The following is a 23,594-nucleotide window of genomic DNA, read 5'->3' on the forward strand; positions in this document are numbered from 1 at the left end:
AATTGGTCTTTGTGCAAATGCACATACCCATTTTACAGAATTACTTATTTTACTTTTGAGCACCAAAAATATATAAGATACAGGTTTGGACAAAGTTTCCCCATAAAGCCCAATGTTTAGCATAGGCTGCTAGTCGGTAATTTATAATGTACAGAAGAGGAATCTATGACAAAGGGGTTAAATCACTTTCCTAAAAAAGTTAATGGTAGGGCTATATTTATGTCTAGCATCTGGCAGACATTACTAAAGATTTAATGAATGACAAAAATAAGTTTAGATTATAAACAAAGATCTATCTAATTAGATTGTATACAATATTGTCAAATATGTATATTTTATTACTTTTAATATTTATATAATATTTGATTAATATCACTTTCGCAATAAACTCTAAGTTCCAGCAAGGCAAGGCCTATCTGTTTTGTGCTCTAGGACTTAGAATAGTGCCAGGCACATAAAAAAACTCAGTAACTGTATATTGAAATATTTATCCAATGCCCCTAAATATCAGGCACAGTGCCAGGCACTCAATTGTTATTCCAATGAGTCTCTCTTTTTCCCAGGAGGAGAGAGTTTAATGAAAAGAGCATTAAGGATCATGATTCTGTTCCTGCTTCTGCACTAGCTCTGTGGCCTTGAACAAGTCACTTAACGTCTCTGAGCCTTACATAGGAAAATTCTTATCTTGAGTAGATCCTTCATAAAGCAATATTTCTAGAACCTCCCAGGTTTAATGTGTTTCTATCATCTCTACTGAGTAGAGATAACATTGCTTCACATGTGGGAAACATACCAAGGGCAGCCTGTGAGGTGATTTTAGTGGAAGGTGGGCATGTTATTAAGTCGATTGTCTTTCAATTCTTCATATTACTTCAGGAGAAAGGCTCATTTGACGTCTCCCTAATAACTTGCTAGAATCTGATTTTAAGGGAGAGAGAAAGAGCCTTACGCTCAACAGCTGTAGCAAGAAACTGGATCAAACCAGAATTTAATAATATGGCTTTACCTTCAATATACTCATTTATGTCAAACAATACCATTTTGTCATTTATGATAAGGATGTTAAGTTTCCCTTCATCTAAAAAAGTGTGTAGCTTTAAATAAAATTATTAAGCCTTGAGTCTGTCACCCAGGGCTGGCTTTCTCTCCACTTCCCTCAGCCTCCAGTCTCAATATTTCCTAATCACCTCTGCTTGAGTCAAAGGAACCTTTTCCCCTCCGACGGCGGCGCGGCCATGACCCTGGACCTGGCCCTGATTGGCTTACGCTGCTCACGCGCCTTCCTTGACCCAACCCCTGTGGCCAGGGGTGGGATGTACTGATGGATTTAGATCAACTGAGTCTCCCCACCCTCTCGTCAGGACGCGGTCACCCCCATAAAAGCCTGCTGGGAGTAAGGGAAGCGAATTCCCAGAGAGAAAAGTCCGAGGAATGGTCTCCGGGGAAGCCTGGAGCTACTCCTGACCTCCCTGAGCCATTTCGCTCTGAGCCCAGGGTATGATGCACCCACCCTGGAGGACTGTGGGCAGGACACAGGCAAGTTACACTCCCATGGCCAGGGGACAGTGATAGCTCAGCAATTCGGAGCTGGTCAGAGCCTATCGCCCATTAAGTGCTCAGGAAGAACGCGTTCCATCCATCACAGAACGCAGGAATAGTCCAACGCTGGCGGAAGTCGCCTTACTGCCTGCCTCTGCACTTTATGGGATGTTGACAGCACTGCTTCCTTCTGTTTGTTTGGTTTTTTTGCGGTAAGCGTGCCTCTCACTATTGTGGCCTTTTCCGTTGCGGAGCACAGGCTCCGGACGCGCAGGCTCAGCAGCCGTGGCTCACGGGCCCAGCCGCTCCGCGGCATGTGGGATCTTCCCGGACCAGGGCACGAACCCGCGTCCCCTGCATCGGCAGGCGGACTCTCAACCACTGCGCCACCAGGGAAGCCCTCTGCTTCCTCCTAATAAAACCAGGGATAGTGCTTCAGATCTTCTGGAACTGCTGGGGAACTTCACACACACACCCGCTGCGGGAGCCCCAGACTCGGGGGCGAGGGGCGGGGCCGGGGGCGCTCCCAGGAAGACTCGCTGCTGCCATCAGGGGGCGCCCTGTGCAACCCGTCTCTGGGGTCCTACGGCCGGCCTAGCAGCTGTTCCGCGGTTTGGGACGGTAGGGAGGGGTCCTACAAGCCAGGTCTCGGGCCGAATGCGAAAGAGGCGGAGAGAGTCGGAACGTGCCCTCCAGGGAGGAAACGGGACGCGCCTCCTGGGGTCCCAGATGGCGTGGGGAAGAAAAGCTATTAGCAAGGAAATAAAGAAAACAGCAGGTCAACTAGCGCCGCTCGAGCAGCCCCGAGGGATCACCCGAGGGGGCATCTAAAGGCTGTGCCGGGCCACCTCTCGGCGCACACCCGGCCGTCCCGGAGCCCCCGCGCGCCCCGATGGACTCGGAGCCGCGGTGTGGACGCGCTTCCTCTCTAAGCCCCCTGGCATTAGCGGGCAAAGCCGCTGGGGATCCGGCTTTTTTTTTTTGTAAGAGCTAGTCAGCCTGGCATACTGCTTTCCTCCCCCTTTCTTTTCATTGTTTTTCTCGTTGTAGTCTTCTTTACCCCCCTGCCCCAACGTTCTCTTAAGTACCTTTAGTTGAAGGAAAATTAACCCCTAGAAGTCTCTTTGCATTGTACCCAGGACAGTATTGGAACTTCCTAATGGCACTGGGAACCCCCTCAGGGCCCTGCTTCTAATAAGCCAAACCTCTGAAGTGGAAAAAAACAGTCTTCCGACCCTGTTAATAGTCTTTAAAACTGAGACTCAACTAGAGGGCCCGGCTTGGACTGACTGGCTCATAACTGTGCCCGCAGGCCTCGGACCTGTGGCCCTCAAAACCCGGCACAAAGGGAAGGAAGAGGCAAACCAGCTTCCTCCTGTTGAGCATTTACTAGGCCCAGGTCTGGCTGGGCATCCTAAAGCCTAGGGGTTGTTATTAAACCCATTTTACAGAGAGGAAGGTGAGGCTTGGGCATGATTGACTTGCCCAAGGTGCCCTCCTTTGTAAGCTGTGGATTTAGGTCAGGAATCCTGGTCTGTGGTTCTTCAAATGCTCTCGAACCTCTTCTCATGCCCCATACGATTCTCACTGGTTATCAGTGATTTTAGCAACCACTCAAGATAATAAAATCAGCTATAAACAGAGTGACTGTCATTTTCGGTTGTGGCTGTGTTAACTCTTTGTAGACCACTTGCAGGCAATTGCAGCTTCTGGAAGTACACGTCAAAGAAGACTGTATTTCATTTAGTTGACTAGGCAGTAGAGGGTATGGCACCTGTCAGTTTTCCTGCAGGCTAGTAAATCTAGGGGCAATCTGGCACTCGTGTGTGTGCACTTTACATAAAAATGCATCTGCCCACACTAATATCAGAATCACAGAAGGTTTAGCATCAAGAAAGCATATTTCCTTGCTTACATTTTCTGGTGCAGACTTTTCTCTTTTTCAGTGTCCTTGGGCTTAAAGCCTTCATAAAGCATTGTAATCTTAAGTCACAATGACAATATGTATTTCCTTTTCACATGTGAGAAATGAGAAAAGCCATAATCATAGATTAATACTATAGAGTTTAAAATAGTGTCTGTCCAAGTTCGAGATTTAGAGCAACATCTTTACCAATTCCGTTTTCTCCTTGAAGAAAAATTTCCATTCTCTTAAGACCTGCTTATTATGTCAGAAGAAAATGCACCTATTTCTTTAGCTGCATTTCTCTCTTTTTTTTTTTTTTACCTTAATGATGTGGGCAAAAACTAAATGTACTAATAAATACCTAGATGTCATAGAAACAGGACAAAAAAAAGAACCAACAACCTAAGGTTTAAAAATTAAATTAAGAGCTATACCTTCTAGGCTGTGAGAAATAAAGCTCTCACCTCCCCCTCTTTTTGGAGTATCCATCATGCGCCAAGCCCAGGGCTAAGCACCGAAAACAAAATAGACTCAGTCCCAGCCTTCAAAGACTCACAGAATAGTGGGGCAGACAGAGCTGAGGCCAATAGTTACTAATTAAACCATCCAGGGAAATATGGGAACATATAGCAGGAGAATCAAATCTAATTTGGGGTCAGGAAAGTTTCCCCAAGAAGGAAGAATCTCCGCTGAGTTGAAACGGAGAGAGCCAGGCAAAGAGCACTCCCAGTCGTGGAGAGCGTGTGTGAGGAGCAGAAGACAGGAGAGCCCGGTGGGATGGAAAAACAGAGGATTCCAGAATGACTGAAGGGGAAAGATAAGGAAGAGAGTGGTGCCAGGTGACATTGGAGAGGTCCTAGCCTATTATTGGACATGACCTGTGCCAGGGATTCTTTCCCCGTGCTGTAGACCACAGAGGGTAAGAGCCATGAGAACAGGGACCAAGTCTGCTTTTGCTTGCCATACTTGCTAGCCCAGGGCTAGCACATAGTAGGTTCTCATAAAACAGTATCTATTTCTACATTATTGTCACAAATCCTCATGCCTATTCATCCCCCTTTCTAACTTCCTTCCCTCCTTTCAAACTAAATGTTGATCCTGTTTCTCCCATTTTCCTCTTCCTGATTTGAAGGTCATGGATTCTACCTTCCATATTCTTCCCTCTTCTTTCTTCTCATTCTGTTGTATAATGTATTTAACAATTCCTTGCAGTGCCAAACAGAAGGGGGAAATCATCCAGCTAGATTACAAAGGGGAAAAAATCCAGGACACTCTTGCCTCTTAAACAAACATCCATTCACTCCAAGGGTGGCTCAAATCTGGGCAGGGCTAGTGTATATTTATACAACCAACTGGCAAAAAAAGGAGGACTTCCTAGTTTGGGCTTTAAATGACAGGTAATTGATACCCGAAGGGAATGCTGTAATTCATCATTAAGCTCCTCTTCCTTGATTTCCATGCCAAGGCTTGAGGTGGCACATAGAGAATGTTGTGTGCCCCGAGTGCCAAATTGGTCCCTCTGGGACTGGAAAAGCACTTCGGAAACCATGTTCAAGGCTGCTGTACACACAGTTTTGAGCTGTCAAAACTCATCTCTCTACTGTAGCAGAAATCGCCAGTAACCTTGGCTTCTCAAAAAAATTGGCACGACATACTCTCCAGACACTCATGCATATGTTGCCTTTTGTTTTGTTTTGTTTTCAAGTACTTTGGATTCCAGGAGACCTTCCTGGAAACCTACTTAATAACAACTCATCCTCAAGTTTTATTTGAATTTGTTTATTTGAGTTCCTCAGCCTTCTGGGACAGTCACCCTTGGCTTTAATACCCAACAAAGACAACTTACATCGTCATCCCACTGTTGTTTACACATCCAAAACTTCCCCAACAGCTCAAGGACACACGTTCCTGTCCCCGCTTGCTCTTGAGTTCCTGCTTAGAGCTCACACCTCCGGCCCCTTCTGCTCAAGCATGAGCAAAGCCACCTCCCTTTCATTTCCCAAGTGCCACCAATCAAGGCTCTGTGTGTAACTGACCTGTATAAAATCTGGAGTCAACAGAAGGTAATTACAGCACAGGGCAGGGGCTGAACACTGGGCATGGATAGTTCCCCCAAATCCTCCCACTGTCCTCTGGCCAAGACTGTCTTTTACTTGTTGTGGTCTCTTTGGGCCTTGGGTCACTGGCCCCTTTTCTCTCATCTCCCAAGACCTTTTCTCCCTCTCTTTTTCTCCAGATGAATTCCACTATTACCCTATTATTCAAAAAGCAACTAGAGACATTTTATCTTTTCAAATAGCAATTATTTCCTCCCCATTGTACGTTTACTGGAAGCCCTTCAGGAAGAGGAGTCTGCCTTTAAAAGTCAAAACCTACAACTTCTGTTTCAAAATTCAACAGCTCCATTAGACCTGAATCTTCCTGCCCTTACACATCTCTTACCCCTTGAGAATGATATTTCTAATATAGAGAAATGGCCCTAAAACTATGTTATGAGAACTTTCTAGGTACCAGCTACTTAACAAGTCTTATTCAATTTCATCTTTATAATGGCCCTATATGATTGGTTCATTCTCTCCATTTTATAGATGATAATCATAATGGAGCTAAGATTTATTGAGTGCCTGTTATGCTTCCAGTTCTATGCTAAGCACTTTGTACGGATCACCTTGCTGAATCCTCACAGCTAGCTCTATGAAGTTGGGCTCATTACTATCCCCATTTCATGGATGAGGAAACTGAGGCTTGGAGAGGAGAAATGATGGCTGTCAGCAGCACTCAAACAAGCATGCAGCCCCGGTCCCCATGACTCCAAAGCCTGTGATCTTTTTTTACTACACCATAGGGCTTCAGTCTGACTGAGCTTCAGGAGTTAGAGAAAAATCCCTTCGAAGACCATCAGTAATGATCTTCTTGAACTAGCTCTGAGCTAGCCCAGGGTGTGCCTCAGAGCAGGTCGTCAGTAATTAGTTGTCAAATGAAGGAGGGAGACTGGTTCTGGATTCAGTCTGCAGAGACTCCCAGCAGCACAGCTCCTGGTTAAGGGGGCTGGGTCTTTTCTTGGTTATCATTTGGCTTCCCCTGAGGTGGTACAGTGGCGGGAGTGCCCATCAGTTAAGATGCATTAAATTTTCATGGGGAGAAAGAGGGAAAAATAGTAATTGTGGCAAGAGTAAACTAGGCTTTTTTCCAACAAAACTCATGCTGTAATCATCCCTGATTTCCTTGGATCTTTCTTTCTTTTTTTTTTTTTTTGCGGTACGCGGGCCTCTCACTGTTGTGGCCTCTCCCGTTGCGGAGCACAGGCTCCAGACGCGCAGGCTCAGCGGCCATGGCTCACGGGCCCAGCCACTCCACAGCAGGTGGGATCTTCCCAGACTGGGGCACGAACCTGTGTCCCCTGCATCGGCAGGCGGACTCTCAACCACTGCGCCACCAGGGAAACCCTTCCTTGGATCTTTTGAAGGCGGGTTGGACGGTAGTATGATGAAAGCCTGAGCTGCCACTGAGAGACATGGGAATGCCCAGTTCTCTCCAGTCTGCTAACAGGACCTACCCTTTCACACTCCCTCTGTCTCCACACTGTGCCAGGCATCCAGCATCCTAAGTGGTCAGAGGAGCACTGGCCTGGGACTAAGGGGAGAAGGAGGTAATTCTCCTGGGATCTGAGACTGGAAAAATGAGATTGCCGACCTCTCTAACCCTAGGAGCCAGGTTCCTAGAGAGAACTTGCTGTTTTGGTCAGACCCATGTCCAGGAGAAAAGTGTCCTTGTCAGGGAGCTTTATGCAAAGGGACAGGAGAGACCAACATGACCCCTTGCCCCACACTGTTGCCAAGGCTACACCTCCCTGCCCTTCAGATGGGCAAAAGAGAAGGAAAAATGATGACACTCAGTATTGGAGATGGGGCAGAGGGCTGGGCTCTTTTGGGGGTAAATACCAGAAGTCAGACTGGCAATGTGTGTCACAGACCTTTAAAAGCATGCATTTCATTGGACCCAGCAATTCCACTTCTAGGAATTTACCCGAAGGAAATGATTTCAAATGTGCAATATTTTAACTATAAGGATGTTCATTTACTCAGTGTTTTTGTAATAGCGTAAAACTCAAATCAACCTAAATATCCAACAGCAGAAAATTAGTTCAATTAATTTTCGTTCATCTCTGCAACAGAATACTCAGCAGCCATTAAAACAATAATGTACAGCTCTATTTGTTGACAAGGAAAGATAAGACACAATGTTAAGGTGGGTTAAATCAGTATGGTTCTGTGTGTGTGTGTGTGTGTGTGTGTGTGTGTGTGTTAGTGGTGATTATTTCTTAGTGGTAGGATTATGAGTTTGCTTCTTCTTTATATGTTTATGTATCCCATATAAATTTTGTAAGCACAGAAAATTTATAATCAGGAAAATAATCAATAATGATTTTATTTCTTTATAAAGAACTATTTATCAAGAAACCTAAGGACAGGGCTTCCCTGGTGGCGCAGTGGTTGAGAGTCCGCCTGCCGATGCAGGGGACACGGGTTCGTGCCCCGGTCTGGGAGGAGTGGCTGGGCCCGTGAGCCATGGCCGCTGAGCCTGCGTGTCCGGAGCCTGTGCTCCGCAACGGGAGAGGCCACAACAGTGAGAGGTCCGCGTACCGCAAAAAAAAAAAAAAAAGAAACCTAAGGACAAAGACCAATCTAGGAAGTTCCCATACATAGAAATCAGTTGGCTGCTGAACATGCAGTTTGAACGGAGTCCACACCTCTGCTCTTAAACAGTAAAGCATTCCCTCTTCCACCAGACCATACAGCCAGCATGAATTATGGGCAGGGGTCTGTGATTTTCCACCTTTCTGCCTTGAGGCCTGGCTCAAGGGTTCAGCTACCCTATTTCTCAGTGCTACACCCTCCACAAAGCCATTCATCCTTTAAGGATTTACTGAGCGCTCATCCTGTGCCAGGAGCTGAGCTGAGCATCTAGGATTCAGAAGGCAGGAAGATATAGTCCCGTGATTAGAAGAGAAGCCTTTCCTCACTATGAGCATTCCCCCCTGGCTCCCTCTCCCATATGATCTGCATCTCTTGGGACATCTTCCCTTCCCACCTTGTTTTACCCTTGTCTTCTGCTTCAAATCCTCTTTCCATCAGGCCATCTGTCCCTTGAGGGCTGCTTCTGAATCTCCTGCAGCACGTAGGAGATTGAATGGCACATAGCAGAAGCTCAATAAATGCTTATGGAATGAAAGACTAGATATAATTACTACCAGAAAAGCATATTTCCTTTATTTAGATTTATGTGAGTCTGATGTCTGATATCCTGGGTCACTTAGAACTCTTCTCAGATGTAAGTGACAAAAAAATGCAATCCAAATCATCTTAAGCAAAAAGGGGGATTTATTGTCTCCTATAACTATGAAGTTTCTAAGCATAGCTTCTGCTGGGTCCAAAGCTCAAAGACTTGGTCTCCCTCTACTTCTCAGCCCTGTCTTTTCCTTGTTGGCTCCATTCTCAGATAAACTCTTCCCTTGTGAAACCAAGATGGCTCCTAGCAGCTCCAGGCTCTCACAGATTCAAGTCTAAGACGAAAAAAGAAAGAGTGCATCTCTTTTGAAACCCAGGCAAAAATCTCCAGATTGGGTGATGGAACTTGACTGGTTGGCTTGGGTCATGTTTCCTTCCTAGACCAGTCCCTGAGCTGGGGGATATCATGTCCTGATTGCCAAGCCTGGGTCACGTGTCTATGTCTGCAGCAGCTCATGCACCATAGTGAGGGGTGGGGGTGGCTGTCTCCCCCAAACACTGCACTGTTACCAGAAGAAGGGAGGGGGACTTGGGGGAACAACAACAAAATGTAATCCTCCCCTCCCAGCAGAAAGCACATCTTGCCTGTTTCTTGAGCCCAAATCAAGCCATTCCCTTTTCAGCATTAACATCTTTGCTTTTTCTCCCTGCCTGAGCAGCAGAACTATACCCAAGTCTATGCGGGGAAGATAGAACTGTTTCAAACTAAGCCTCCTCGCTTTAGCCAGGTGCTGCCCTTGGATTTGAGTTTGCATCTCCCAGGGTGGTCATTCTCCACCAACCCCAGCAGTACATGGGATCACCCAGGATGAGGAGGGCTTTGCAGATGCCTGGGTGTGCCCCCCCACCCCAATTCTGATTCAGGTGGATTAGGTGGGGCTCTTGATGTCAATCAATCACCATCTCCCCTGTGAACTGTAGAGCAACCAAGGGGAGACAGCCTGGGGTTTGCATTCAGACAGCTCGGAGAACAGGACCCTACCCTGCCACCTATGACCCAAGTCATAAGTGGACAAGTTAACCCATCTCTCTGAGCCTCACTTTCCTTATCTGTAAAATGGAAACTGTTAAAAATTTTTTCAACCAAGTAAATTTTAAAGATCTAATTGCCTTTATTGAGTGATTCATGAATTGGGCAGCATCCCATCTAGCAAGTAAAAAGACACTCAGAGGAGTTGTACAAAATGAAAAGCTTTTATAGGTAGAAGGAGGAAAAGAGTGGATTGTTTTGGGCTTAGGTAACCTACCCTATGGGGGACAGAAGGGGGCTATGTGGCAGATTACCTCATTAGTGCTGACCAGAAAATTCCAGACTGAGGGTTAAGACTACATTCCTGGGGGAGCATGTAACTTCAGTTAGGTTAGGTGTTAAGTCTTGGTTGGCTGTTGTGGTGCTTAGCACAAGTGACTCCATTTTGGGCCTGACTTTTTTTTTTTAACAGAACGATAACCCCTAGTTTACAGGGATGCTATGAGGATTAAATAAGATAAGGCAGACAAAGTTCTGGCACTAATAATACGTGCTTAAAAATTCTTAGACGTAGGTTCCAAACAAGAATGCTAAGGGGCATCTATCACTCATCCATGCAGAAGCAAACCTTGCTTTGTTCCCAACGAACTTGTTTTTCAAATGCCAGCCACTCATTCTTTGCCTCACCAAGGAAGATCAGTTTGTCAGGATGCGTAATTTAAGAAATCCCTCTTCATAGTATCAGAACGTGAAAGGGTATTTTTTTTGAAAAGTGAGTGTGTGCCATGCTCAGATAGCATGAAGTACAAAAGAGACATGCATATGCAAATTAACCTTATAAAAGAGATACTCCAAAGATACTTTCTGAATAATGAATGTGAATAATGACAAGAATGCTGGCTTACCCAAACACCAAAATCTGTCTTGGAAATTTCAAACATTTATTGTATATGTTGTTGACATTTTATGAAAGGAAAGGTCACAGGTGAAATGTAAAGAGATTTTTTTACTATTTGAGACTGTGTTACAGGAACAGCTTCCCTCTAGCATAGGAGTATCTAGAAGGGTTTAAATGTCACTAACAGTCTCAAAATTATTGCAGTGGATTTGCAGCAAGAGGGGCATAAAGGGACTTTTTTCATTAAAAATGTTCTTTGATTTTCAGTTACAGCTTTGGTGGTGTTATTGGCAAGAGAGCCGTGATGGGGGAACGTGTCTCAGATGGTGGTGGCGGACAAAGTTGGGAAGGCTTTTGTGGTAGATTATACATGAAAGGAGTTTCTGCTCAAAGAGGAAGTGCCGACCAGACAGCTGAGGGCAATGTAGTCATTTTGTTAATTTCTACACAGACAGGAGATTGAGATGAATACTTCAGAGCACTCTCCCCTGCAAGGAAACCAGCTTAAAAATGCTCTTGGGCACCACCTCAGCGTTACAGACTGTACCTGTTTGCTTATCCCACAAACACCACCGGATGCTTGGCGTGGGCGCCAGGATCAGCAGGGCATGAGGCAGGGCCCTCAAGGAGCTCAAGGCCTAGAGGGGTCCAAGGCCCTCAACTACATAAGCCTTACAGACCCCCAATTAGAGGGAGTGTAGAGGACGGAAGACCCTTACATAGGATCCTTTATGTAAAAGCATCCGACCCAGTGCTGGGCATAATGGAGGGGTTGGATCAATACTGGTCAGGGAGGGCTGAATCTGAAGCAAATATCATGCTACTTTACCTTTCTCAATCAAATTAAATCTCACTCCAATTTCCCGCTCATCAGGATGAGTCCTCCTCCCAGCACCCCTCTCCTCCCACCAGTGCTGTTTGAAGGTTCAGGTCATGTCAGGTCTGGAACATTCTGGTCTTCGGTCACCGTGGTCACTGCTGCCGCTCAGGGCCAGGCCAGCATATGGTCAGTGGCGGCAGAGACTCTTCTGCTCCTCTGTCCAATCCAGGGATCCAGTCACAGTGCACGGGGCTGGGGGAGTCCAGTCTTCCAGGACCACCGTGCAGCCGTGTCCCTCTGCAGCTCTGTCATCTCACATGTCCCCCAGGGAGTCAGGCACAAGCTTCCCACTGACACATTAGGGAGGATAGTGAGGACACGGTTCCTGAAAAGCTGGAGGGTGGGTGAGCTTCCCAGCTGCCTTGGCCTGGTGGACGAGGGTGGTGTTTCTGCGCTGAGGTCGACCCTGAAGTTAGAAGCCAGGCCAAAGCCACTGATCAAAGAGCCCCACAGAGGGAAAGCCCAGGAGGCTCTGGGACTTGATTCGGGACGACCCACCATTAACTCCAGGCTCTCTGAGCTGGCAAGTGTAGCGGATGCTGCTGTGTTCCCGCCACTTTATCCTTCCTCTGTTAATGGTGCCTCAATTTCCTTCTGGTGAACTCACCTCACTCCCACTTGCAGCCCGTGTGTTTTGAAGAGAGTTCAATCAGTCTCTGATCAAATTCCCACGGCAGGAATCGTTGGTTCAGGAGTGGGCTTGGGACCTGATCAAGTCAGAGAGATGTGGTGGGACTTTAGTGGTGACTGAGAGACAAGTGGGCTCTGCTTTCCCACTGGGCTGGAACCCACCAGGGTGCAGACCCCGAGCCATGGGCAGTCAGCTTGTCTCAGAGGAAGCCAATAGGGAGAACAGAACTGAGAGATGGTAACATTTTTTGAACCCCTGTATCCAACAGAGCCTGAAACTGATATGCCCCTGGGTTTTTCAATGACCTCAGGCAGGTTGTGGTGGGTTTCCTATAACTTGCAATGGAAAGCTTTTCACCTGTTCAATCTTCCCTCCCACTTTTAGTCTGTGTCTCCTAACTTTCTCACCAAACCTCTCATCTCTGCCAAACAAAAAGCTGCCAGAGCTCCCTTTGTCTTCCTAAATCCTGCGTCCTTGCCTGCAGGTAACTAGAGTCAGGACAAGCCAGAAGCACGTCTGGAACATGCCTGCTGACCACCTTCCAGGAACACTGGTGACACTGGAATTTAGCCATCCTGCAGAAGAGGCTCAGACTCAGCACTGAGCCCTGAGGTTCCTGCTGGAACTAGCTGCAGGGCTTCTTTTCCTCAGAGGCCACCCTCAGTGCTGGCTATAAGGATGGCAGACGTGGGACTGGAAAAGCAGGCTGTATGCAGGGTCTCAGGCCATAGGCTCTTCACTAATGGGAGATAGGGGTGCACATTTACAGAGCAACAACCACATGCCAGGCACGGGGCTGAGCCCTCATCCCCTCACATCACCTTGTGATGTCAGTGCCATTATCCCCCATTTTACAGAAGAGGTAAAATGATATTTAGAGAGGAGGGAGACTTGTGGACCTTTCTCATCCTTTTCCCAATCCATTAAAACTCTGCTTATGTAGCATTATTTTTTTCACCTTAAAAAATAGGTACTATAAACATACAATCTTAAAAAATGGAACCAGTACAAAAGATCTTAGTGTGAAATGTCCCTCTCCCATCCCTGGCTCCAGCCCCAGTACTTATCGAGTCCTTGCAAGGTGCCAGGCCCTCTGCTAAGCTTTTTAAATTCTCCATTTAATCCTCAAAACAACTCTAAGTGGCAAATGTATTATTCTTATCTCCATTTAAGATGATGAAATGGAGGCTTAGATGGTAAGGACAGACCAGGACGCCAAACCTAAATGTTGGCCTCCAAAGCCCATCCCCTCGACCACGTCTGCACACTGAGGCCCCTCCCACTTGAGCGAGGACTTCTCTGCTGCACATTCTGTTTGCCAATGGTACCCCCAAGCCTCAAAGTCACTTGGCTTCTGTGGGTTTATTTCAGATATAAAAGCTAATTTCTTCCCAATGGAGCAGAAAAATATCTCTCGCCACTCCCAGCTCCTTACTACAAGCCATGTCTGTGCCCTTCCTCAGCCCACATCAGCCAGTTGGCGGACACACAGCAACGTTCAGAGGCTTCCCTGTCCACTGTCCCGGGGAAGATATTGGTCTGCAATGATAACTGGGGTCTTATTTTAAAGCTGCCTCCCACTTTGCTATCTCTACCCACTCTGGCAGCCCAGATATGGATATGGGAGACAGGAATAGGCCAGCTGATTAATATTCTCCAGGATATCGCAACTAATTCCATCCTATCCCTCTGGGTAGAGGGGCCGGCAGGCGGAATGCCTGGCGTCCCTCCAGTTCACGGTTGGCAGGGCAGAGACAGGGTCTCAGCGGTGTCTTCTTGGTAGGGGTGAGAGGAAGTGTGGAATTGTTTTCCCATGAAGCCCAGTTTGTCCGCGTGCCATCTGCCCCCAGCAGCAAGTGGCCCAAGCACTGAGGACTTCTCTAGTTTTTGCTTAGACAGTGCCTCAGGCGAGTGAGGAGAGAGAGAGAGAAAAGGAGCATCTTGACTGCTCCATATTAATTAAATTGTAAAGAGTCAAACAGGAATGCAGTAATGATAATAGGCCTGTGGGTGAATCAAGTGTATCTGCCTCTTAGGGACAGGCTGGGAAACCTTTGCTAGGAGGAAATTATATTAATAAATGGGTGACAAATACAGAACAGCTTCCAGCCTGCAGGCCACACTGACTTGCTGGTGGAACGGAGTATGGCTTACACGTTAGCCAATAATGCATCTTGGGGAAGCCGGTCTTCTCCCGGTGCCTAAAGGAAGTAGGGTGCTGTCAAATATTTAACAACCAGCCCTTGGAGGGGGGAAGCCTTGATTTGTAACATCTGCTGATTTCCGAGGTATAAATACTCCCGCCATGCGTAATTTCAAGCTACCAACATGAAGTCACTGAACATAGAGTTGGGAAGAGCTGTGCACACCAGCACACAGCTAAAATAGATGCAAATAACCTCAAGAGCATGACCATGGGTAAAATGTATAACTAGGAAGTGATGCGTTTTGAGTATTTATTATCTTTGTTTTTAATATAACTTATTTAATGGCAAGTACATATAATTTAAAGTTTTATAATGGCTGTGCTTAATAAGTGACTCATAGGGCTTCCCTGGTGGCACAGTGGTTGAGAGTCTGCCTGCGGATGCAGGGGACACGGGTTCGTGCCCCGGTCCGGGAAGATCCCACATGCCGCGGAGCGGCTGGGCCCGTGAGCCATGGCCGCTGAGCCTGCGCGTCCGGAGCCTGCGCGTCCGGAGCCTGTGCTCCGCAACGGGAGAGGCCACAACAGTGAGAGACCCGCGTACCGCAAAATAAATAAATAAATAATAATAATAATAAGTGACTCATAGAATTCCGCAAAATGTAACAAATCAGCTCTGGCAAGGCAGTATGAGCCAGCCTAGCACCTGACCAACAGGTGAGGAAAGGCAGCTGTATTTGAGTTGTAGAGATTTCAAGGAAGAGTCAGACGCGGATTATCCTACCGATGGGGGTTTAGCGTAAAGAAGTCCTCAGTGAATGGTTTGTGTGACAGCACTGGATCAGTGCACAGTCCAAGATAAAGACTGCTTCAACCCATAAAGATGGGAAGAATTAGCTCTGACTTTCCAAGCGTATCTCTGCCAGAATAGAAATTGTATGATTATGTCAAAGATCTCATTCATTTGAAAACGTTCATCTGTGCCACCGTTTCATAGATGGAAAAACTGAGGTCCAGAGGGTCTAGAGACTTCCCCAAATCACACAGTAAGTAGTAGAGCCAAATAGGAATCCAGATTCTTTAAGTCTTATTATTTTCTATCTCACCAGCTGTAGGGTCAGGCCACTCACGATGGGTGTTCTCTTGCTCTCTTTAAATCCCCTGCTTCACCTACACCCTACTCATAGGACTGACCTTCCTACATACTTGCCCCTGCCTCAGCTGGTGATTGTTCTAACCTTTAAGTCAAAACACCTGCACCATGATAGCTGATCAAATGGGCCCGTGGGGCCGTGCTTCTCTGCTGGTTTCCCTGACAACCAATGAGCCAGCCTGACATCAATTTTGCCTTTAACTGGTAACCTCCCCCTTTCTCCCAGAGTGAAGACTGCCGCCATGTCCTGCCCGCCGTCCACCGCTCACAGTGAGGTGTTGCTCCAGGACATTGCTTCACACCAGTAAGCTCCCCCATCCCTTAAACCATTGATGTCTCTGTCACCGACTCCAGGCTGTTTCTTCGGTCTTGAAGCTGGGCAACTACGGGGCTTGTAGGCCTGCCTGGTGCAGCCAAACAGTTGGCAGAGCAGCCAGGAGACAGAGGAGACTCCCAAGAGAGCACCGAGATGTTGGGAAATAAGGATGGGGAAGTTATGGGGGCCATCCACCAGCATGTGTGGCCCCAAAGTGGCGAGGGTGATCCCTGAGGTGGTGGGGAAATCCTGGGGTGGCTGTCCACTAGGATGGACAGCCCTGTGGTGGCTGTCCCTGATGGATGGGGACCGCCAAAAGAGTACAGGGAACTCATAGACACTCCTAAGGCTGTTGTGGAGATATTGGCCACAATTATAATGGGAAAAAAGAAGTTAGACAATAAGGCAGCTGTGGGCTGGCCATTGCTTTTTTTTTTCTTTTTAAAACAGAAGATAAAAATGCAACAATTTTATTAATATCTTGTCTATTTTTCCCTTTTTCTTAAATTTGAGAGTATTCTTAAACAGATCTTTTCTTCAGAATTTTTCAAACATTTTTTCAAATTGAAATATAGTTGATTTGTAAACGTTTCAGGTATACAGCAAAGTGATTCAGTTATATATATATACGTATATATATATATACACACACATGTATGTATTCTTTTCCTATTCTTTTCCATTATAGGTTATTATAAGATATTGAATATAGTTCCCTATGCTATATAGTAGGACCTTGTTGTTTATTGATTTCATATATGGTAGTTTTTATCTGCTAATCCCAAACTCCTAATTTATCCCTCCCCCACCCTCTTTCCCCTTCGGTAACCACGAGTTTGTTTTCTGTGTGTGAGTCTGTTTTTCTTTTGTAAATAAGTTCATTTGTATCATATATTAGATTCCACATACAAGTGATATCATATGATATTTGTCTTTCTCTGTTTGACTTACTTCACTTAGTATGATCATTTCAAGGTCCATCCATGTGCTGCAAATGGCATTATTTCATTACTTTTACGGCTGAGTTGTGTATTATACCACATCTTCTTTATCCATTTATCTATCAATGGACATTTAGGTTGCTTCCATGTCTTGACTATTGTAAATAATGCTGCTATGAACATTGGGTGCATGTATGTTTTCGAATTAGAGTTTTCTCTGGATATATGCCCAGGAGTGGGATTGCTGGATCATATGGTAGTTCTATTTTTAGTTTTTTAAGGAACCTCCATACTGTTTTCCATAGTGGCTGTACCAATTTACATTCCCACCAATAGTGTGGGAGGGTTCCCTTTCCTCCACACCCTCTCTAGCATTTATTATTTGTAGACTTTTTGATGATGGCCATTCTGACCAGTGTGAAGTGGTACCTCATTGTGGTTTTGATTTGCATTTCTCTAATAATTAGCAATTTTGAGCATCTTTTCATGTGCCTGTTGGCCATCTGTACATCTTCTTTGGAGAAATATCAACTTAGGTCTTCTGCCCATTTCTTGATTGGGTTGTTTGATTTTTTGATATTGAACCACTGCTTTTTATATTAAGAAAGGCCACAGAGGCTGAGCTGACAGCTGCGGTGAAAGTTAAGTTGAATGTTGATTCACGTTCCTCTGAAAGGGAGGTATGTGCATATGAGTGAATGATACATATTATTGTCTCTTACTATTATTTGTTTAAAATGAATTGCTATTTAGAAACTGAAAAAAATTCCTGAAAATGGCCAAGATGGGAATCTTTTGACGTTCTTAAACTGGTTTTTGCATATGCCGTTAGAGGAAGTTAGCTCTCTGGATGGAATTGGTATTTCTCTTCCTGTGCTTTTAACATATGATATAAATGATCTACCTGGGATCTCAGGATCTTTAATCCCTGAGAGTGAAGAAAAAAAAAAGAGGGCTTTTAAACTCTAGCAGGAAAACTGTGAGGTCTCTGTGTCTATATAGATATATGTATGTCTATGTGTACCTTATAAATATGAGGTGTCTCTGCCTCCAAATGGCATTGCCAAGATCCGTTTGTGGATGAGCTCTGTTTAATTGGCACAAAAGAAATTACCTGCTTATGTGAATTCTCAGAAATATAAAAGAAACTGGCCAGAATGAAGTTCAGGTTCACATGATCTAGAAAATATTTAGTACTGAATCGATATCTGGTATTGAAGCTAGCTTAAGCTTGTTGGTTTGATTAATGTAGACATGTCTTTAGAGTCATCAGTGTTAAGTATAATACTGCTGTTGTACATAGGTTTACTAGAGATCAAATAAGACCTCATTATATCTGCTGCAAATTTGTAAGCAAGGAAAATAACTTGATAGTATGGAACTTCAAGTAAATATAAGTAAGGTGAGAACTTTTAGGTAAACGCTATAGGAATAATTACGTTTTGGGAATGTCTATCTAAAATAGTCTCCAGATTTTGGTAACTTGAAACTAAGCTATGTTAAATGAGGAGAACTAACTGACTATTTGGGTCATTTCAAATAGGATAAAATATTGGAACATTAATTGCTGGGCAGATCTAAGCTTATCTACCTTCGCCTTCTTAGGGGAGGAACACTAAAGCATGAGCTTTCCAATCAGGACATGCTGGTATGACAAACAGTGCACAATTACTTGCTTCTTGGTTTTTGCCAGAGATTAAGGTTTTTAAGGGTTGAGATTATAATCAGTCATAATTCTAGTTATTGTAACCAAGTTTCTTTATTGATTACATTGTAATCAGGTGTTTAACATGTCAGTTTAAGTCCTTTGTCATTTATAGACAGTTATTGTTGTACTCTGCTGCTTTGGCAAAAGTTCCTCACCTTCAAGAAGATTCATAGAAAGAACTTTTGACAAATACAGGTCTCTGATAAATTTCAGATCATACTGCTGAACTGGGTAAGAAATTAAAGAGTCCTAATGGAAAATCTGATGACTTCATAAAAAGTTAACAAAAGGATTGGTTCCTGAGTGAACTGGTGAATATGGTTATAATTTGTATGGATTTTGTCTGGGATATTACCGGGTTTTATTTGTGTTTTGGTTTGTGTTTTCCAGATATAGGGAAGCCCTTCCCCTTAAGTTAGTTATGACTTACAGCAATTTGGTAAATTTCACCTGTGGGTAAAATTGAAATATTTTTCTTTTCTCACTGCCTGGTCCCTCCAGAAATTGGAGACGCTTGGGTTCCAAGCATCCTTGTGAGATGAATGGGAAACACTGTCTCCTGGCATGTGCAGAAATCTCGATATTTTGGGGACATCTGGAAGAGAGAAATCTGCTGAGGCAGAGCTTGATGGCAGGCCTTTGGCATGGTTTTCCTGGCCTTGGGAGGCTTTTCGGATATTCAGTCTGAGATTCCTTCTGAGGAGTTCCACCACAACCAGTTTGGAGAAGCCTATGTGGCCAATTGACCAGACTTATTTTGCAGACAAGTTAGTCTTGATTTGACTGTGTTTGGTAGAGATGAGGATAACTTTAGAGAGAAAAAGATTATGTTTCAGTGGATATTAAATTCTAGTCCTGTTAATTGAGGTCTAGGCTTATGAAATTTATTGTGTAGGCCACACTTTTGCCCTGATATTCAGGAGGAAAAGAAAATTCTCTAGTCACAGAGTGTAACTACTCATGATCTGTAACACTACTTGCTTTAAGTCTATTGCTAACAGCACATGTATTGATACAACGTTTTTGTAAAAATTCAGTATAATTGATAAAATGTATAGCCTCTAAAATATTTCCCTGTTGACATACTTCTGAGCTTATCTGATCAGTTTTCCCCCAATGTAGATAACTAGGCCAATATAAAGAAGGCCTAGCATGGAGGGACACAAAGCAGGACCCTGGCTTTGAGGGACAAATACTTTGGCCTATTGAAAGATTTGCAATCAAAAGGGGAAATGATGGAAAAACCTTCACATGTGGAGGTATGGGGAAGTAATTCTGGCTTATAAATGGTTTAATTTAAACAATGTGACAGAGTTGCCTGTTTTGTGGCCCATTGAACATGCATTTTACATCTGCTTTGGCCACTGAGGAGGGGAATGCATTTGAAAGTCAAAATGGAGTAGCTGTGGTTCAGACATCCAAGGTAAAAGTAGATGGCCATTGTAGATGTGATTTTAGACACATTCCTGTATTACTGAAAACTTGAGTTAATGGAACTGTATTGCAGACCCGACAGAAAACCACAGGCAGGGGTGGTGTTATCTCAGAATGTGGCTACTGCTTGTATTTTCCTTAATGGTCATGACCTTCCCTGTGTTGTGCTTGTTATAGATGTCTTACATTTCACCTCTAGCCTGAGTGAAGGAAATCTATTTGAGGAGTGGGAAGCAACAATGGCCTCACTGTGAAATGAGTCTAATTGCTGGGCCTACAGTGAGATGCCGTTGTCATCCTCCTCTAGGCTTCCATGAAAAATAGACCCAACTAATGCAACCATGTGGGGATGACTGACAATGGGGGAAAAAGACTCTCACCATCTTCCTGTCCCACATGCCAGTACATCAGAAGGACCCCTGTTGGTAAACATTGCTGTACAGCTGACTGCCCATGAGCACCCCTGGGCTATGCTGTGTGGAATGGAATAGGCTGACTTTTGGACACATGAGTCCAACTAGTGGGATTAACTGGGTTTTGTTTAGAAAGACCTAATGGGTCCACCACTAATGGCACTCAGTGTAACATGGGGTGGCATACCTGTACTGTGACTTCTGACTCCTGGCTAGGCCACTGGAATATTTCTTTTAGAGCTGGGCCTTCCCCCTCCTCATGGAGGGGCTCTGGGTTTGTGAAAACTAGGGATGGCCTTACCTTCCTTATAACTGGACAGGATGCTGCTGCCATTGACTCCCCCTCCATTGACCTGGTAAGTGCTTGGCTCCAATATATGCCCACATCCCAGCAAATGACTGTTCTGAGCATGCCAGGTGTCTTACTCTTGATGCTCTCTGGCTGCTGCTGTCTATACTGTAGTTGTGGTGTCTGGTTGCTGTGCCCCTCCACGTACCTAACCCCAGGGGTATGGCAGAAGAGGGGCAAACAAAGATTCTAAGGGTCGTGCAGGGTATGTAGGGGTGAAGTGTACTGTCAGGCCACTCAGGATGGCTGTTCTCTTGCTCTCTGTACATCCCCTGTTCCACCAGTGCCTGCTTCACCTACACCCTATTCACGTGACTGACCTTCCTGCATACTTGCCTCTGCCCCAGCTGGTGATTGTTCTAGCTTTAGACCAGAACATCTCCACTGAGATAGCTTATCAAAGGGCTCATGAAGGCTGTGCCCTTCTGCTGGTTTCCCTGGCAACCAATGAGCCAACCTGACGTCACTTCCCCCTATAACTGCTAACTAACCTCCCCCTCCCCCCAGGAGTAAAGACTGCCACCATGTCCTGCCCACCGTCTGCCGCACATGGTGGGGTATCGCTGCAGGACTTTGCTTTAGACAAGTAGGATCTCCCTATCCATTAAACCATTGATGTCTCTGAGTCTGGGCTCTTTCTTTCATCTTGAAGCTGGGCAAGTACAGGGCTTGCAGGCCTGCAGGGTGCAGCCCAATACCAGCTAAGAGTATAGAGAGGAAGTACAGGAGGCTAGATAAAGATAACAAAAGTTTGCATTTATTGAGAACTTCCTGAGTGCCAAGCCCTTGGTCGGACCTTTCTCATGTATTATCTCATTTAAGCTATACAACAAGCGTGATTATCATTCTCATTTTACTGACGGGAAAACCGAGGTTCAGAGAGACTGGGTAACACTCCCAATGTTGCACGGCTGGTCCAGCCTAACCTAGCCTGGGTCCAAGCCTCTGCAGTATTAACAGCTCAAGAAATGGAAAAGCAAGGGCTGGACGACGTGGAAGTGCTACGTTCAAGGAAGGCACGGGGCCCTGGAGGCTGTGTTCAAATTAGGTTAACGACAGGCAGATCAAGGGATGGCTGGGGAGCAGGAAGCTGTGCTGCCAAACCAGACGGGTCAGAATCGCCTCACTCTCTGGCAGAAAAAAAGCTGAGGAGCCAGTTAAAGCTCGGCCACATCTTGCATGCTTTTTTTCTTGATTATTTTACTTTCCTACCTTCTTTCCTATGTTGGCTTCTCTCCTGCCCTTCTCCCAACACTGCTGGACTCTCCTCAGTTCTGAGCTGGGATGGTGGCCTCTTGCACAGAGCACCTTCTAGGGAGGTTGGCTCTTTTCCCCTTCCATCTCTCACTTCTTTGCTCAGCCCGGGCTCCTTTGTCTTCTGGTTGGAACTTAAGTCCTAATTTGAGCATCCATCTCGTCGCCCCTCCATATAGCCGGATTCAACACCTTTGATGGCAGCTCCCAGGCCCTTCTTTCTTTTGCTACAATGACCCTGTCTTTCTCTCCCTATCATTGGGAGTGCAGGATTCCAACAGCCCTTCTTATCTCGTCTTCAAATCCTTACCATTTAGGAGTCTTTGTCCGTTAGTATGATGGCCAAAACAGAAGCATGTCTAGTCTTGCATAAAATAGTTGCTCCAACTTTACTAAAGTTTTTAAGAGAGAAAATATCCCCAGAGATATGTCTTAGCACAAAAATCACTCTTCTTTACTTAAGAACTTGGCCAGGTCCTTGTGTCTGAGATAGAGCAGTCCAGTCCCTACCCAGCAAGGCAGCGTGGTGTACTGACAGTTTAGCAAACCTGGTTCTGCCGCCTCCCGGCTGTATAACCTTAGAAAAGAAACAGCTTCTCTGTGCTGTAATTCTCTCGTTTACACAATGGGATGATCACATCTGCTCTGCAGGGCTATAAGAGGACTCGAGGTGATGGCCTGCGCAGAGCAGGTTCTTAAGAAGAGTTGCTCTGGGTACATTCTTATTCTCTAGTGAACCAGTGGTTTATATTGAGGGCACTATGTACTTTATGTTTTTAGAGCATCTTCACTTCTACCGTGTAACTTAGGCCCATATACCCATCAGGGTTTGGTTGTAGAGCGTAGAGTATACTCTAGTAAATATAAGCAGAAAGAACTTATTTTATTTTTATTTTTTTTGTGGTACGCGGGCCTCTCACTGCTGTGGCCTCTCCCGTTGCAGAGCACAGACTCCGGATGCACAGGCTCAGCGGTCATGGCTCACGGGCCCAGCCGCTCTGCGGCATGTGGGATCTTCCCGGACCGGGGCACGAACCCGTGTCCCCTGCATCGGCAGGCGGACTCTCAACCACTGCGCCACCAGGGAAGCCCAGAAATAATTTATTTTAAAGTATTATGTGGCTTATAGAATCATTAGAGACTTGAAGAAAATGACCCTAGCTTAAGTTTTCTAGACTGGCAGAATTGGAGCTTCCAAAAGACTCCTGCCTCTTCTATGACAAGGAAGAGCTGTCCGATCCAGGAACTTCTCTTACGGCCCCATATCCGTGCAATTACTACCATGGTCAGAGAGCCACCAAAGTCAGGAAATCTCCACTATTGCTGCCAACTCCACAACCTCACTACCTGCTACAATCTGCAGCACCAAATGGGTGCCCTATACACTGCTTCCCCCGCCAGCACCTCCAGCCACAGCCCCATCACTGTTAGTGTCAGCAGAAGCTGTAGAAACATGGCCTCTGTCTCATCTCTGTCTCCTGACTCCCTCCTGAGCACATATGTTTGGCTAAAGTTGGAGCACATCTGGAAACCTAGCTGCAAAGGAGTCTGGGAAATTCCATCTTCCCCGTTTTAGCCTTTGCAGGACAGGAAGGCACTTTGGAAGGAGGTCAGAATTGATGCCAAGCACCGATCTTCCATTTTCACAACAGCCTGACCAATGATCTCCTGGTGGAAATCTTGTGGCGTGGCTCCCTGTTCACTTGCTCTTTCCCTGGTGACTGTACTGCCTGGTCTGGGATCTTAAGGAATCTCTGAGTACTGCCTG

The sequence above is a fragment of the Lagenorhynchus albirostris genome, chromosome 10 (assembly GCF_949774975.1).
Source record: "Lagenorhynchus albirostris chromosome 10, mLagAlb1.1, whole genome shotgun sequence".
NCBI classification, from domain to species: Eukaryota; Metazoa; Chordata; class Mammalia; order Artiodactyla; family Delphinidae; genus Lagenorhynchus; species Lagenorhynchus albirostris.